Genomic DNA, 17,236 nt, shown 5'->3' with positions numbered 1-17,236 from the left:
CATGCATTGTGTACTCATTGAGCATGCATTGTGTACTCATTGAGCATGCATTGTGTACTCACTGAGCATGCATTGTGTACTCATTGAGCATGCATTGTGTACTCATTGAGCATGCATTGTGTACTCATTGAGCATGCATTGTGTACTCATTGAGCATGCATTGTGCACTCACTGAGCATGCATTGTGTACTCATTGAGCATGCATTGTGTACTCATTGAGCATGCATTGTGTACTCATTGAGCATGCATTGTGTACTCATTGAGCATGCATTGTGTACTCATTGAGCATGCATTGCCCAAGCAGTTTCATCATGTACATACTCAGAAAAATTTCTGCTTAAAACATGGGGAAAATGAAGACATATAAACACAACCTAAAATAACCTGAAGGGGAAACTGAATGTTTTATTTTTCTTTCTTTCCTACTCAAATCCATTAACAAAGAAGTGGTGTAATACAGGTTTGTTTGTAATTGTTTCTGTTCCATATAGCCCCAAACACTAAGTTACTATGTGTGAAAACCTGGAAACAATTGGTGGTTCCCCTTAAAAAATATATGTGAGTGAAGGCGAAGGAAAGCTATTTCAGTTTGGCAAGAGTTGAAACACCCTGGCGACAATAACCTTTGACAGGTTGAGTACTCTGGCGCTCTCTGCTGATGGCTTTGGAACATTGCATTGTGCACCTCTCATTGGCTGTGATTATCGGTGTGGTATTCAAGAAGATGCCTGCAGAACAATGCAATACATACTGAAATATATGTATATGATTATTTTAATATATGTCAAATTATTTATTTTAATATCTGTCAAAAAAATGTTGTTTATAGTGTTCACAGATTATCATTTGCAAGAACATTGGATTCATTTGTTCCAGAAAAACAAAAAGGCCAGTTTGTCCTTCATTCTGCCATACAATGAGACACTATACCTAGACCTTTACTTCAGAATAGTCAGCGAACCCTATGTACAAAAACCTAATACCCTAACATGTGTGGAACTATAGGTCAATGTAATGTTTCCATAGCTTCTTAAAGGCACAGTGCAGTCAAAAAACGTGACATTTCTGTATTTTTTTTAATGTATAAATGTTTCCACACTATGAGGTTGGAATAAAACTGTGAAATTGTGAAAATTATCACAATGCCCTTGGTGTACGTTTTGGCGTGCCTTGTTGTCATCAATAAGAACGAGAGCTCCAAACCTCTTTGCCAATAACAGCTAGTTCACCCCCTCCCCACTCAGACCACTCCCAGACAGTCCTAGCAAAATTGTTGCTTGAGAAATTGCTCTTTGCAAAGAAGCTATTTTTCACAGTAAGGTACTTAATTATTACCCAGAAATGATTCAATATTGAGATAAAAACGGCTGCATTGGATTTTTAAGGAGAAGCTTCATTGACCACTGATGACCTGGGAAAGATGGAAGGCAAATGTAATGTCAAAACTAATACATGTAACCACCTGGAAGAGACTCTTAGTCTGCCTGGCCAAATAAATACGGTTGCATTTAACACTTTGACACGGCCGTTTGTTGCTTGGCGTTGTGCAGCATGTGGCCTACAGATTAAAGCTTCAAATTAGGCTCTCTCCTGTTAATACCATGAATGCACCCTCTGTTTAACTACAAGGCCTGGGTCTGAGATAGTGGAGGGAATAAGAGACGGTTTTGTATCTCCTCCTGTGCTGAGAGGGCATCCCATTATGATAGAGGACCAGGGGAGGGCTTGGTCACAAAGGGTTAAACCTGAGGTTTTTTCACCACAATAAGCAGGATTGGCTTCTTCACATGTGGAAAACAGCTCCAAACAGATTTCAGCACAAGACAGGTGCCAGCATTACCATCTGGTTTGAATTCCCCCCCCCCCCCCCCCCTTCTTCTCTCTCTCCTCTATCCTCATATACCACCCAATCCCGCTTTGTCCAGCTCTCGCTCTCTCCTGTTCTCTTCCTACCCATCATCAAGCAAGGCTCATTCTCTCCCTGCCTGGCTGACACTTTTTAACACTTTTTTTTTTTTTTTTTGACACTTTTTGGACGCCTCTCCTTCCAGTTCTCTGCTGCCAATGACTGGAACGAACTACAAAAATCTCTGAAACTGGAAACACCTATCTCCCTCACTAGCTTTAAGCACCAGCTGTCAGAGCAGCTCATAGATTACTGCACCTGTACATAACCCATCTACAATTTAGCCCAAACAACTACCTCTTTACCTACTGTATTTATTTATTAATTTATTTTGCTCCTTTGCACCCCATTATTTCTGTCTCTACTTTGCACTTTCTTCCAATGCAAACCAACCATTCCAGTGTTTTTTAGTTTTTATTTTACTTGCTGTGTTGTACTCACTTCGCCTCCATGGCCTTTTTATATTTTATTTATTTATACATATATCTGTTTGCCTTCACCTCCCTTATCTCACCTCACTTGCTCACATTGTATATAGACTTATTTTTTTTCCACTGTATTATTGACTATATGTTTGTTTTTACTCCATGTGTAACTATGTGTTGTTGTATGTGTCGAACTGCTTTGCTTTATCTTGGCCAGGTCGCAATTGTAAATGAGAACGTGTTCTCAATTTGCCTACCTGGTTAAATAAAGGTTAAATAAATAAAAAAAAAAAAAAAAAAGTACCTGGCTGAAAAGTGAAGAGAAAGCAAATAAAAAGGAATGAATTTACATCACACACACACACTTTCCCTTCAACCGATGTACAAATCAGTAAACATTGGAGGCCTATGTGTAGGCCTATCATACTAAAGTTATCACTGTAGGCTACTACAGGTTTCAGAGTGAGAAGTAAGGCCTGGAACTATTAAGTGTCACAATTTGAGATTAAATATTGATCTCCCATCTCTGAGTTGTAATTAATTATACATAATAGGTTTAGAGGACTTCTACCAAACAAGACAATGACTGCAGCCTACACACCATAGCTCCCTAAATGTTTCTTAAAGTCAGTTCATGTTATCCTTAGTTGAACTCTTGGCTTAAGGTTCTCACTCACTGGTTTAGTGGAGGCACGTCAATAAATCACCTGTGAAAGTACATGAGGCCTGCTGTCGCCAACGCCAAACACAGGAAACCTTTGGGACTTCAAATTTATGTTCCATACTATTCTCTAAACTTGCTCCCACTGACTTGAAATGAGCTGTAAGCACTTAGGGCAACCATTTAAACACAGCCTACAGTTGGCTATTCCTAAATCCGTTGTTTTTGCCTCTCAAGTAGAGAATATAAAGCATTCCAATATGGTGAGATTCCCTTGTTGAATATAATATACTGTATTTCTGTGAAAAACATTTTTTGTTTGCTATAGTTGAGTTAAGAAAATAGCATTGTTAAAATGAAACCATATTGTATTTTGTGAGCTTACCCAACGTTGAGGGCCAAGCCTAATTTACCGTGTGGTGCCTGTAAATTGGAGTATTATTACTCTAACCTGTGATTCGCGCCTTGCCGGCACGAAGCTCCCGCTAATGAGCCGATTAGGACAAAGGAGAATCATAAATAAGCAGAAGAAAATAAACAAGCCAGGTGACAAATTGCTACACGGTAGAGTTGAGACTTTGTCGTCACAAATCCACAGGAATTTTCAGCTTGTGCTTTGGTTAACTTTTGAGTCAAACAGAGAGTGCCAATATTTTTTGGAGAGGCTTAGAGAGACTTTTTGTCCTTCTTGTGAGGGACACATATCTTGCAGGTGCTGTTTTCAAAAGCAGCCCAATTGCCAGGCACTTTTTGGCCGATCTTGAATGTTGAGCTGCTTGCAGTTGAGCTGCTTGCAACTTGCTGTTGAGCTGCTTGCGGTTGAGCTGCTTGCAACTTGCGGTTGAGCTGCTTGCTGTTGAGCTGCTTGCTGTTGAGCTGCTTGCTGTTGAGCTGCTTGCGGTTGAGCTGCTTGCTGTTGAGCTGCTTGCTGTTGAGCTGCTTGCGGTTGAGCTGCTTGCTGTTGAGCTGCTTGCTGTTGAGCTGCTTGCGGTTGAGCTGCTTGCTGTTGAGCTGCTTGCGGTTGAGCTGCTTGCAGTTGAGCTGCTTGCAACTTGCTGTTGAGCTGCTTGCGGTTGAGCTGCTTGCAACTTGCTGTTGAGCTGCTTGCGGTTGAGCTGCTTGCAACTTGCTGTTGAGCTGCTTGCGGTTGAGCTGCTTGCGGTTGAGCTGCTTGCAACTTGCTGTTGAGCTGCTTGCGGTTGAGCTGCTTGCGGTTGAGCTGCTTGCAACTTGCTGTTGAGCTACTTGCTGTTGAGCTGCTTGCTGTTGAGCTGCTTGCTGTTGAGCTGCTTGCAACTTGCGGTTGAGCTGCTTGCTGTTGAGCTGCTTGCTGTTGAGCTGCTTGCTGTTGAGCTGCTTGCAACTTGCGGTTGAGCTGCTTGCGGTTGAGCTGCTTGCTGTTGAGCTGCTTGCTGTTGAGCTGCTTGCTGTTGAGCTGCTTGCTGTTGAGCTGCTTGCTGTTGAGCTGCTTGCAACTTGCGGTTGAGCTGCTTGCGGTTGAGCTGCTTGCTGTTGAGCTGCTTGCTGTTGAGCTGCTTGCGGTTGAGCTGCTTGCTGTTGAGCTGCTTGCGGTTGAGCTGCTTGCTGTTGAGCTGCTTGCGGTTGAGCTGCTTGCTGTTGAGCTGCTTGCTGTTGAGCTGCTTGCGGTTGAGCTGCTTGCAGGGCCATTTGTTTGCGTACTGGGTAGCCTATTTTATTTACAGAATGCAGCCTTCAACACAGTCACAAGAGGCACTTTCAAGATTTTGTCTTGCCTACTATAAACCTGTAACAGTCAGGATAATGAGTGTGTTCATGTTTCTAAAAGTGCAGTCAGGGGCGTCATGTACCCCAAAAATCTGAGGGGGCACAAAGCAGTAGCGGTGAGTGGGTAAAATCACTAGGGAAGCCAAGCCAGAAAAAAAGCCATATTACAACCTATGTGTTGTGATAATTGTGCTGTTTGCAGTATAACCTGTTAGTTCATATGCCTTGCCACTGGTATATAAACTAACAGGTTATACTGCAAAAAGCACAACTATCACAAAAAATAAGTGAAATCCACAAAGCATATTGCATGTAACAAACAGTTACATGACCTACAGCATGGTGAAGAAAGTTTAAGTTTCTGACATTTTTGGACTACTAAACAACTATTGATTTAGAACCACGGAGAGTTACCGCAAGTCACAAAGAAAACAGGAGCTGCCTCCACTATTCCAGCACCATTTCAACATCATCAAATCACCTCTGCTTAGTCTAATACAGTGACAACTAAAAGATACCAAAAACTATTTAGTCCAATCAATGTAAGCTAAATATGATGTGGCTGTCCATGGTTCTGACTTCTCTCTCTGTGTGTGTGTGTGTGTGTGTGTGTGTGTGTGTGTGTGTGTGTGTGTGTGTGTGTGTGTGTGTGTGTGTGTGTGTGTGTGTGTGTGTGTGTGTGTTCGTGCAAGTAGAAAAAACATGTTGACTCACCCTACTTGTAGAGAAATGCCAATGCCCTCCTCCTCTCTTTCATACATACAGTAGACTACACGCTTTAATTTGTTGTTGCCCTAGGCTACCTGGCTAAAATGCTTGCTCGCTAGCCTAACTTCCTTTCATGGGTAATGTTAGCTAGTTAATATTAGCCTACTACATTTACCTACACATTGAACTTCCATCCTCTCAGGCCAGGGGCACAATGTATGAATTTATGGTTGGATCAGAATTGCCATTATAATCATATGCCAATAAGGAGAATTAAGTAAAACCACAAGTCTAAATCCCTATCTCCATCCATGGCTAATTTAGGAAAGGGGCAATTTTAGCTAGCTAGCTAACCACTGGAGGACAATGAGATGCAACAATTTAAGTTGTTTCTGTCAATGACATATTGCTCTCGATGTGATGTGATAGGAGGGAAGCCAAATACAAACTGGCTTCCCTTGACACTTTGTTTTGGTGCGCCAGGACCCAGTTGGGCTCACTCAGTTTACCTCAACACTGATTGGCTGTAATTGTATACTTTTTTTTATCAAGGGAGGCCAAATGCTCGCTGGCTTCGATTGCATTCAATGCTACAGGCGGCAACAATGTCATCATCTTTTTGACCAGATAGCATGAGATAGATGACCTACACATACAGAGGGGCGCTGTTTCGCTCGCTCGGATGCTTTCTCCGATGAGATACATTCAGCCTATTGCGAATTGAAGGAAAATTACGAAACACAGAAAGACGAAATATTAAAGAATTGAAAAAATTCTTGGTACATTTTTGGCACCATGAATACACGCCACTGGCACAAAGTACGTGAGGATGGCTGTGCGGTGGAAGTTAAATAACTTTTAATTTTTCAAACACCTGAAACAGCTTTTTCCTGCAATCTAGAGCTATAATCATTCTATGTCAAAAATTCTATGTCAAAAATATGTTTATTTTTCTGCACATCTAAGCATACCTCTTCTGTTGTCTGTATCTTCCTGACTGGTGGCTATTTAAAAAAACAAAAGGAAATATGCTTCTCTGCATCTCCGCTAAAATCTGGGTAAAATACTGAAAGGAATGTGAGCCTTATTCAGTACATTTGGTAATTACTTGGTTTTCTAAAGTCTACCAACCTTGCCAGCCGGTATGCCAGCTAAGATAGTTAGACAAGCTACTCTAACTTCATTGATAGCCTGAAATGTCTTCTTGATAGCTAGTTATGAGGTTGGGAACCTATCTGTGCCTCCAATGGGCATGACACCTCTGAGTGCAGACTGACCATATCCCAACCTGCCCATGCATAAGTTGGCCTGCTGTTGATTGAGAGTTAATTTGGCAATAGATTAGTTTTTTTTCTGATAATCACAACAGCTGAAAAGCAATATACTTACGCCTACTTGCAACACAGTTATAGGCCTTTTAAATGACATGACATACCAGTGGCCCTGAAGAATGTATAATCTTTCAATATAGAGATGGTGTGCTGTTCCCCAACGACAATGATGAATTATTGCCCACTACTTTCATTCTCTTCTTGGGAGAGTGTGTGAGAGCGTGACACCCATAATCTTGATGTGCATGTGAATTAGTTAGCAGATTTGTTAGTGTACTGAGCAGCAGTACCACTCTGTGTGGCCAGGGCACAGTTTGCATCCTCAGCTGCTGCCTCTAATTCACAATTAACTGGACAGAGTCGTCCTCACTCTCTCAGCAGATGGTTTGGGAGCTCCACATGTGTGAGCAAGTGCATGTGTATTGGTTTAGAGGCACCTGTGGGAGGTAAGCATTGCCCAATGTTCTGAGTCTAGCAGCTTCATGTGCAAGCACAGATAATAAGAAAAAAAACTTGAAATCTCAAAGATCGGGAAATCTCAAAAAGAGCTTCTCTGCCAAGCCTTCCGTAAAATCCTCATATCATTCTCTGTATCATCTTTAGAGGCGGCCGTTGGTTTCATTCCAGAGTAATCCTTGAGATTATATCCGTGCATGGTGGACAATGGACATATTGTTTTGATCTTGTTGCTGTAATCCAGATCAGTGCTTCAGCACCATATGGAGTAGGCTAGAGGAGGCCTCAGTCAGCAGAACTACTGCATAGACATGGTCTGTGTTGAATACTATTGCAGCACTGTGTACCACATGCGGTTCAATTAGTGAAAATATATATGAATGTAAAATACACATGATTATACAATTTATTTAGGGAGATACTATCAACCAAGTGATATTTACCATTCATGTAGATGGTAAAATAACTCCGGTAAAGCCTGATATTTCTGACAGTCATAAACACTGCAACATCATGCATTCACATTTCCCAAAAATACAACATGCACACTGAGACTCAGTGTTACCCCAAAATCTTACAGAACGAGAGTGAAAACAAGGAGGGGATGGGGCCATCTGTTCTACGGTATAATCTGGAGGAGTCAAACCTCATAAAGAAAGAGAAGACTAAGGCCAAATTGACAGTCAGTGGATGGGATGTCATGTGAGCCAGACGGATTTGCCTTGAGGAGAATTTACCCAGTGTGCACAAGTCCAATCCAGCTGAATCACTGCACTCAAATCTAATGTTTGGTTATGGTGCTGCACTGTGGTTCCGCTAATGGAAACACCAAACATGCTGCTGTAACATTGGTTGACAAGGGCACCTTGGGTTTGCAGATGTTCACGCTGATGACAGATGGTAGCGGTGCGGCTAAGGGAGCAACGGGGAGATGTCTGAACCAGCCTTGTGCCACCTGCACTCCTCTTAAACTCCCTCTCTGCACCCCATTCCCATAACCCAAAACTGTGTGTGTGTGTGTGTGACATTACTCAGCGCCGTGGGATCACAGGGTACCAGGGATTGGCACGCTGCTACAGACAGTGGGTGTGTCTGAATCTCTGGTTGGGTCAGGTCACACAGGCAGGACAAGCTGGTGGCTGGAAGTCCTTCAGCATTTCCACTTCCCTGTAGATGGAACATACAACAGCATATGAGGTCAAATCCATCTGCCACATCAAGCTTCAGATCTCAGAGTTTGCTGGGCTCTAGATGTAGGCATATATCTTTTCTTTTGTAGTGATAAAATGCTATAAGCTGCCAAAAATATCTTACTGAAGTGGAAGTATAAAATGTGTTTTTCCCATACCGGTATAAAGGGATATGGAAAGTCAAGAGTTGTTAGTAACCAAAAGTATATTGTAACTTGAGCTGATGCACAGACAGTAGTGATCACATTTGTTGTCAACAATTACTCTAAAACAGAATGAAATGCAATTTTGAAAACAAGCATGGCTTTTTCATCATGACCATACAGTGAAGTGAAGGGGGTTTAAACATAAAGGGGTGTCATCATGACCACACAGTGAAGTGATGGGGGGGTTGAAACATAAAGGGGTGTCATCATGACCACACAGTGAAGTGATGGGGGGGTTGAAACATAAAGGGGTGTCATCATGACCACACAGTGAAGTGATGGGGGGTTGAAACATAAAGGGGTGTCATCATGACCACACAGTGAAGTGATGGGGGGGTTGAAACATAAAGGGGTGCCATTCAAATGCATGGTGTGCCATGTGTAAAGAGACAAATGACCAGCTCCTGAACCACAGGAAACAGAAAAGGGGAAGAAGGGCTGTGAACGGAGGAGAGAGACAGTAATTACCCCCATTCATCTTCATGGGACCCCAGCACCCTGTTATGGAGACAAGCCCCCAGCGGAGTGCATCCCCACGTTTGATAAATCTCTCCTTAAATTAGTAGCCACCAGTGGATAGGGCCTCCATCACTCCTTATGCTACCATTCATCATCTCATTAAGAGTTTGGGCCAGAGGTGGGTTGAGGACTCCCAACATTGTGGGAGACTTTTAGCTCTTCCAAAGACAAGCGGTATGGGGTAGGTTATGGGGTAGGTTATGGTTGTTTATGGTAGGCCTACGTCCAGTCACATTGGATAATGATACAAAATCACTAATTGGTTAAATGTGGTTGCCATTTTTGGGAGGAAAATATTTTGATCACAGGCCACTACCCCTTTACCATTTGAGAGATATGTTGCTGCTACTGTTGCTGTTAGGTCTACAATGGAACAGGATGCCAAATATTTTGTTGTTGAAATTAAATCTATCATCGTCTGTATTTATGTACCCATGTATGTATCTCTGTATTTGTTTACATATGCGTGAAGAGGATCCATTTGTGTGAGTTAATTTGGTTAAAATGCAACAGTGATTATGTGACAGCACACAGGAAATGCAGTGAGGCTCGGGGAGTCCCAACCTGACATTAAAACTGCACTCTTTGCTGCAAAGTGAGCAGACATAAAGGCTCTCTCTGGATTACCCCCCCCCCCCCCCTCCCACACCCCAGGTGGATTCATCTTTTTAAAAGCCACAAGCATCTCTCTCTTTTTCCACAGACACAGAGGAGCAGGGCACTGAGCCCACGAGTCCCGTAGCGCTCCAAACACATCACTAACCGGATCTCCATGTGGTACATCCATTACCGTAAAATACGCCGCCACTCCCCGCTGATCGCTCTACACTCGCCCCCATCGCATTTTCGCCAGCCCCCCTCCCTCCATAAAACCGCTTACGCCGACAGTTCTGAATTGGGCCGTGTCCAAGTTTAACATTAGTGGGTGGGAGTTGTAAGAGTGATCACAGCCACAAGTTATGCTCCAGTAATAGAATCTGCACATGGATTATTCCATACTCTGCAGTCAGTAAACTCTCTACCATGAAGACGCTGGTTACACCATTGACTTACAGTACAGTCTAAACCACAGTCAAATACCCCTCTCTTTCAATTGGGTGTGATATCCCATTGTCCTTTGAACTTTACAGTGATCACTCAAGTGATTTATCAAGGTAAATTGACAAATGGAAACTCAAAGCTAAAGCAATATCTGAATTTATATAGCAAATGTGTCATAGTTCCTACAAAAACGTTGCAGCACAGCCTTCTCATCCAATCAGTTGTTGTTGCTTTTTTCATTTTACAGTATAAACAGTAGGACATCACTGCTAGTAAATGGTATATTTTTAGATTCATTGCGCTTTTTATTTGGAATTCGTCTTCATAGCTCGTTTTAAAGAGGAGACGTTGACAAATCTGATTCTTGGTGCCAAATTCTGGATGAAGTACTTTTTATTGTTTATTTCCAACAAGAAGGACTATATTTGGGCCCATATGATTGTTATTTCTTCTTTGTCAACAAATATTAATGCTGACTGTGCAAATGTTATATCAAAGCCAAACATGGTGTGTGTGTGTGTGTGTGTGTGTGTGTGTGTGTGTGTTTAAGGGGAGGCTCCTCAGCGGAGGAATGGGAGGACCCTCCTCAGTGAATTTCATAAAAATAAAATTGTAAAACATTTAAAAATGTATCCTTTTTTGATAAAACATACTAAATATAATCACGTCACCAAATAATTGATTAAAACACACTATTTTGCAATGAAGGTCTGCAGTAGCCTCAACAGCACTCTGTATGGTAGCACCATGATGTAGCCGGAGGACAGCTAGCTTCTGTCCTCCTCTGGGTACATTGACATCAATATAAAACCTAGGAGGCTGATGGTTCTCACCTCCTTCCATAGACTTACACAGTCATTATGACAACTTCCGGAGGATGTCCTCCAACCTATCAGAGCTCTTGCAGCATGAACTGACATGTTGTCCACCCAATCAAAGTATTAGATAATTAATCAGGTACTGAAAGCATAAGCTACAGGTAGCTAGCACTGCAGTGCATACAATGTGGTGAGTAGTTGACTCAAAGAGAGAGAAAGACAATAGTGGAACAGTTTTGAACAAATTAATTTATTCCAAAATGAAGGAGAAGCAAGAGAGAGGTAGAGAGAGATATTGTCATTTGTTTTCACTTTCTGTTTCACTTACTTAGCTAGCAAATTCAGCTAGCTAATTTAGCCTACTCAAACACCCTGTTTAAATAGAGGGATGCTATGTTAGCTAGCAGGCTATGACTATCCAACACAACACTGGAACTCTTCCAAGTCAAGGTAAACTTTTGGTTTTACTCATTAAATGTCACCGGGGCCTGCCGGTGTAAGAGCTAAACTGCTTACTGACTGTACACTGTAAAGTTACTGCATGATTGTAGCTGGCTTACTAACTCGTTAGTTCTATTAGCTATGTTGACTATGACCTTACTTTAGCTAATACGGTGACAACGATGTAGGTTGTGTGTAGTGGTTATGATATGGTTTGGAATATTTTTTCGCCTGGTCACATACAGCTGATGTGTTGTGTACTGAAGTCCACAAGCGAAGGGAAAAGGTGAGAGGAAGAGAGCGCATAGATGCGAGAAGGAATACAACGTGGCTGGTATGAAAGTGAACTGTGTTTACACATGATCAGGGGTGTATTCATTCAGCCGATTTTGTTGAAAACGTTTCTTAATTAAGTATGGGGGCAATACTTTTGTTTTTGGCTAAAAAACTTACCCATTTGAAACGGCCTATTTCTCAGCCCAACTAGAATATACATATAATTGTCAGATTAGGATAGAAAACACTCTAAAGTTTCCAAAACTGTCAAAAGTTTGTCTGTGAGTTTAACAGAACTGATATTGCAGGCTAAAACCTGAGGAAAATCCAATCAGGAAGTGCCTCTGTTTTTGAAACCTCTCTGTTCTGAAACCTCTCTGTTCGCATCCCTATCACCCATTTAAAGGGATATCAACCAGATTTTTGTGGCCTGCTGGAGGTCATTTTGCAGGGCTCTGGCAGTGCTCCTCCTTGCACAACGGCGGAGGTAGTGGTCCTGCTGCTGGGTTGTTGCCCTCCTACGGCCTCCTCCACGTCTCCTGATGTACTGGCCTGTCTCCTGGTAGCGCCTCCATGCTCTGGACACTACGCTGACAGACACAGCAAACCTTCTTGCCACAGCTCGCATTGATGTGCCATCCTGGATGAGCTGCACTACCTGAGCCACTTGTGTGGGTTGTAGACTCCGTCTCATGCTACCACTAGAGTGAGAGCAACGCCAGCATTCAAAAGTGACTAAAACATCAGCCAGGAAGCATAGGAACTGAGAAGTGGTCTGTGGTCACCTCCTGCAGAACCACTCCTTTATTGGGGGTGTCTTGCTAATTGCCTATAATTTCCACCTTTTGTCTATTCCATTTGCACAACAGCATGTGAAATTTATTGTCAATCAGTGTTGCTTCCTAAGTGGACAGTTTGATTTCACAGAAGTGTGATTGACTTGGAGTTACATTGTGTTGTTTAAGTGTTCCCTTTATTTTTTGAGCAGTGTATTATCGAATAGATATTTGAAAAACAACCTGAGGATTGATTATAAAAAACGTTTGACATGTTTCTGTGGACATTATGGATATTATCTGGAATTTTTGTCTGTGTTGTCGTGACCGCTTTTTCCTGTGGATTTCTGAGCATAACGTGCCAAACGAATGGAGGTATTTGGATATAAAAATATCTTTATGGAACAAAAGGAACATTTGTTGTCTAACTGGGAGTCTCGTGAGTGAAAAAATCCGAAGATCATCAAAGGTAAACGATTAATTTGATTGCTTTTCTGATTTTCGTGACCAAGTTACCTGATGCTAAGTGTACTTAATGTTTTGTCGAGCGATCGATAAACTTACACAAACGCTTGTTTTGCTTTCGCTGTAAAGCATAATTTCAAAATCTGTGACGACAGGTGGATTAACAAAAGGCTAAGCTGTGTTTTGCAATATTGCACTTGTGATTTCATGAATATTAATATTTTCTAGTAATATTATTTGACTGTGGCGCTATGCTATTCAGCGTTGCTGATGACAATTATCCGGGAACCGGGATGGGTGGTTCAGAAAGGTTAAACGGAAGCGAACGGAACAAACCGGGGAAAACATACTTAAATGTGTCCAATAGAAACTCTCGTTCACAAATAAAATCCATTTTTATTTGTCACATACATGTGTTTAGCAGCTGTTATTGTGGGTGTAGCGAAATGCTTGTGTTTCTAGCTCCAACAGTGCAGTAATATCTAACAAGTAATATCTAACAATTTCACAACAACAATACACACAAATCTAAAGTAAAGGAATGGAATTGAGGATATATAAATATTTGGGTGAGCAGTGTCAGAGCGGCATAGACTAAGATATAGTAGAATAGGATAGAATACAGTATATATATATACAGTGGGGAGAACAAGTATTGGATACACTGCCGATTTTGCAGGTTTTCCTATTTACAAAGCATGTAGAGGTCTGTTTATATCATAGGTATACTTCAACTGTGAGAGACAGAATCTAAAACAAAAATCCAGAAAATCACATTGTATGATTTTTAAGTAATATATTTGCATTTTATTGCATGACATAAGTATTTGATCCTACCAACCAGTAAGAATTCCGGCTCTCACAGACCTGTTAGTTTTTCTTTAAGAAGCCCTCCTGTTCTCCACTCATTACCTGTATTAACTGCACCTGTTTGAACTCGTTACCCGTTAGGAAGTCCAGGACCCAGTTGCGGGGTTCAGACCCAGGGCCTCAAGCTTAATGATGAGCTTGGAGGGTACTATGGTGTTGAATGCTGAACTATAGTCAATGAACAGCATTCTTACATAGGTATTCCTCTTGTCCAGATGGGATAGGGTAGTGTGCAGTGCGATGGCGATTGCATCGTCTGTGGATCTATTGGGGCGGTAAATAAATTGAAGTGGGTCTAGGATGCCAGGTAATGTAGAGGAGATATGATACTTGACTAGTCTCTCAAAGCACTTCATGATGACAGAAGTGAGTGTTACGGGGCGATAGTCATTTAGTTCAGTTACCTTTGGGAGAGGGAGAGATTGAATATGTCCGCATTCAGCCATATTCCCATTCACCTCGCCATGGTTAAATGCGATGGTTCGCGCTTTCAGTTTTGCGCGAATGCTGCCATCTATCCACAGTTTCTGGTTAGGGTAGGTTTTAATAGTCACAGTGGGTACAACATCTCCTATACACTTCCTGTCAACTCAGTCACCGTATCAGTGTATTCATCAATGTTATTCTCGAAGGAAACTCGGGAACATATCCTAGTCTGCGTGATCAAAACAATCTTGAAGCGTGGATTCCGATTGGTCAGACCAGCATTGAATAGTCCTTAGCACGGATACTTCCTGTTTGAGTTTCTGCCTATAGGAAGGAAGGAGCAAAATGGAGTCATGATCAGATTTGCCGACGTGAGGGCAGGGGAGGGCCTTGTAGGCATCCCGGAAGTTGGAGTAACAGTGGTCGAGTGTTTTAGCAGTGCGAGTACCACAGTCAATGTATTGATAGAAATTTGGGAGAGTTTTTCTCAAATTTGCCTTGGTAAAATCCCCAGCTACAAAAAAATGCGGTCTCAGGATATGTGGTTTCCAGTTTGCATAAAGTCCAGTGAAGTTCTTTGAGGGCAGTCGTGGTATCGGCTTGAGGGGGAATATACATGGCTGTGGCTATAACCGAAGAGAATTCTCTTGGGAGGTAATACGGTCTGTATATTATTGTGAGGTATTCTAGGTCGGGTGAACAAAAGGACTTGAATTCCTGTATGTTATCACAATCACACCATGAGTAGTTAATCATAAAACATACTTCTTCTTTCCAGAGAGATATTTATTCCTGTCTGTGCGATGAACTGAGAACCCAACTGGCAGTACGGACTCAGATAGTATATCCCGAGAGAGCCATGTTTCCGTGAAACAGAGTATGTTACAATACCTGATGTCTCTCTGGAAGGAAATCCTCACCCTGAGCTCGTCAACTTTATTATCCAGAGACTGAACATTAGCGAGTAACATACTCGGAAGCGGTGGGTGGTGTGCCTGCCTCCTAAGTCGGACTATAAGTCCACTACCTCTCCTCCGCCAGCTGTGTTTTGGGTCAGCCTCTGGAATCAGTTCAATTACGAACAAAGGATCCGATTCGGGAAAGTCGTATTCGTGGTTGTAATGCTGGTAATGCTGGTGAGTTACTGTCGCTCTGATATCCAAAAGTTCTTCCCGGCTGTATGTAATTACCCCAAAAAAATCTGGCCCAAAAATTTGGAAATAACACATAAAAAAACAAAATACTGCAAAGTTTCCTAAGAGCAAGAAGCACAGCAGCCCTATCCATCGGCACCATTTTGATGTTATACTGTTGGAACTAATGATTACATCCTATATCAGCTAGATGCAGGCAAGAGTGTGTAAGGCGGCATTGAATGTGTCTCTGTCTGTGCAAGTGTCACTGTCTGTCACCTAAAAAAAAATGTTGACCTGTGCGCACCTACGTTGTAAACTTTTATTCATAGGCTAGGTTGTAGCAACCACATGATGGTTAAAGGGAAAATTTGAGTACCATGTAGTAGCCTAAACCTATCACTGTTACATTGAACTGGGTGAATGGAATATAAATGACAGTCATCCAATATGCTGTAATAGAAATAAGTCCATGCTCAAGAAAATAAAATGTGTCCTCCCTCCTCTTATACGGCACTGACTGCCACTGGACGTGTGTGTGTGTGTGTGTGTGTGTGTGTGTGTGTGTGTGTGTGTGTGTGTGTGTGTGTGTGTGTGTGTGTGTGTGTGTGTGTGTGTGTGTGTGTGTGTGTGTGTGTGTGTGTGTGTGTGTGTGTGTGTGTGTGTGTGTGTGTGTGTGTGTGTGTGCACTAGTAGGTGGAGGTAAATGTTTGTCCTGGCATCCTGCTGAATGGGGCCAAACTTAATGTACATCTGTACACCACGTGAGAACTCACAAGACAAAATTATAAGATTAAATGAGTGCAATGTAGAAGGGGTCACAGGAATGAGGAAGGATACAGTGACACTCATGCAATTTAAACATTCATTTTACATGTGTTTATAAAAGAGTGGAGACATTTTAATATTTAATCAAAAGGCAATATGGATGTCCTCTATAGCTGCACTCACTGGGGTTGGCAAACACTGAATCAATCCTTATGCATCCATCTCTAATCTCCATGGGAAGCCATGTTTGGTGCCAGGGCCTCCTGTTTTCCCATCCTTTGCCAACACTCCCCAGTAGATACCATGTACATTATCCTCATCCACACCATCACTTACCTCGATGTCTTTACAGCCAGCAGGCAGGAGGTGCTTGTCCACTAATGTGGTTCAGTTATTTTCTCTCCTTTTCAACTCAACTCATCTTGTCCACACAGTAACTCTAGAAGTGAAGGTCCCTGCATAGAAAATGAGTTTGGGTTAATGTTAGTCAGTTCATATTTTGTTATCTATTTACAGATCCGCAGATCATTTTGATAGCTTTTTGTGATAACTAGATTGGTTTATCTTATGATGTCCTACTTCATTTTGTTCAATCTTTATCTCTATATCCCTCAGTCAGAAATAGACCAAGGCAATGTGCTTGCCATGCCATCCCATATCTTATAACTGCTAACAAGCCTATTTGCCAGTGACTGACGTTGATTTGATCCCTAAAGCCCTGAGCTTGGCACCGGATTGCTCCTAAGCCAAATTAAGCCTCTATCATACCCACCCCCACCTTCACCCCTCTCCTCATCCTGCCATGTGAACCCTACATCTTTAATGACGATGGAGAGTTTTGCGCAGCTCCCGCAACACAAAAGCTGTGACATCTGTCTCAGTAAGTGCTGCACTCAAGATCTCCCCTTCTTGAAAATAAATCTGAAATAAAAGAGGAGTTGTGGGAGGGGGCTGCTAAAAGAGGAAAGCGGGGAGAAGTTGAAACAAAGAACCTTTCTTTCAAAATGTGTTTTCTGGATAATTCCCCATACAGCATTCCTAATGTTCAAAAAAGGTGTTAGAGTCTATACTTCT

General features: G+C 42.0%; 1 protein-coding gene across 1 annotated transcript in view; it reads right to left on the bottom strand.

Moving 5' to 3' along the window:
• The window catches only part of LOC129833381 (nuclear factor 1-like), a 71,755-nt gene that overhangs the window by 54,124 nt on the left and 395 nt on the right, over window positions 1-17,236 (bottom strand). Inside the window, exons 2-3 of the mRNA XM_055897943.1 lie at window positions 16,499-16,617; window positions 8,265-8,400 (exon numbers count right to left, since the gene is read on the bottom strand). The gene's annotated coding sequence lies outside the window, so the exon portion shown is untranslated. The remainder of the gene's footprint in view (window positions 1-8,264; window positions 8,401-16,498; window positions 16,618-17,236) is intronic.

This window comes from Salvelinus fontinalis, chromosome 34 (genome assembly GCF_029448725.1).
Source record: "Salvelinus fontinalis isolate EN_2023a chromosome 34, ASM2944872v1, whole genome shotgun sequence".
Classification (NCBI taxonomy): Eukaryota; Metazoa; Chordata; class Actinopteri; order Salmoniformes; family Salmonidae; genus Salvelinus; species Salvelinus fontinalis.
This window is presented reverse-complemented; position numbering and strand designations above follow the sequence as displayed.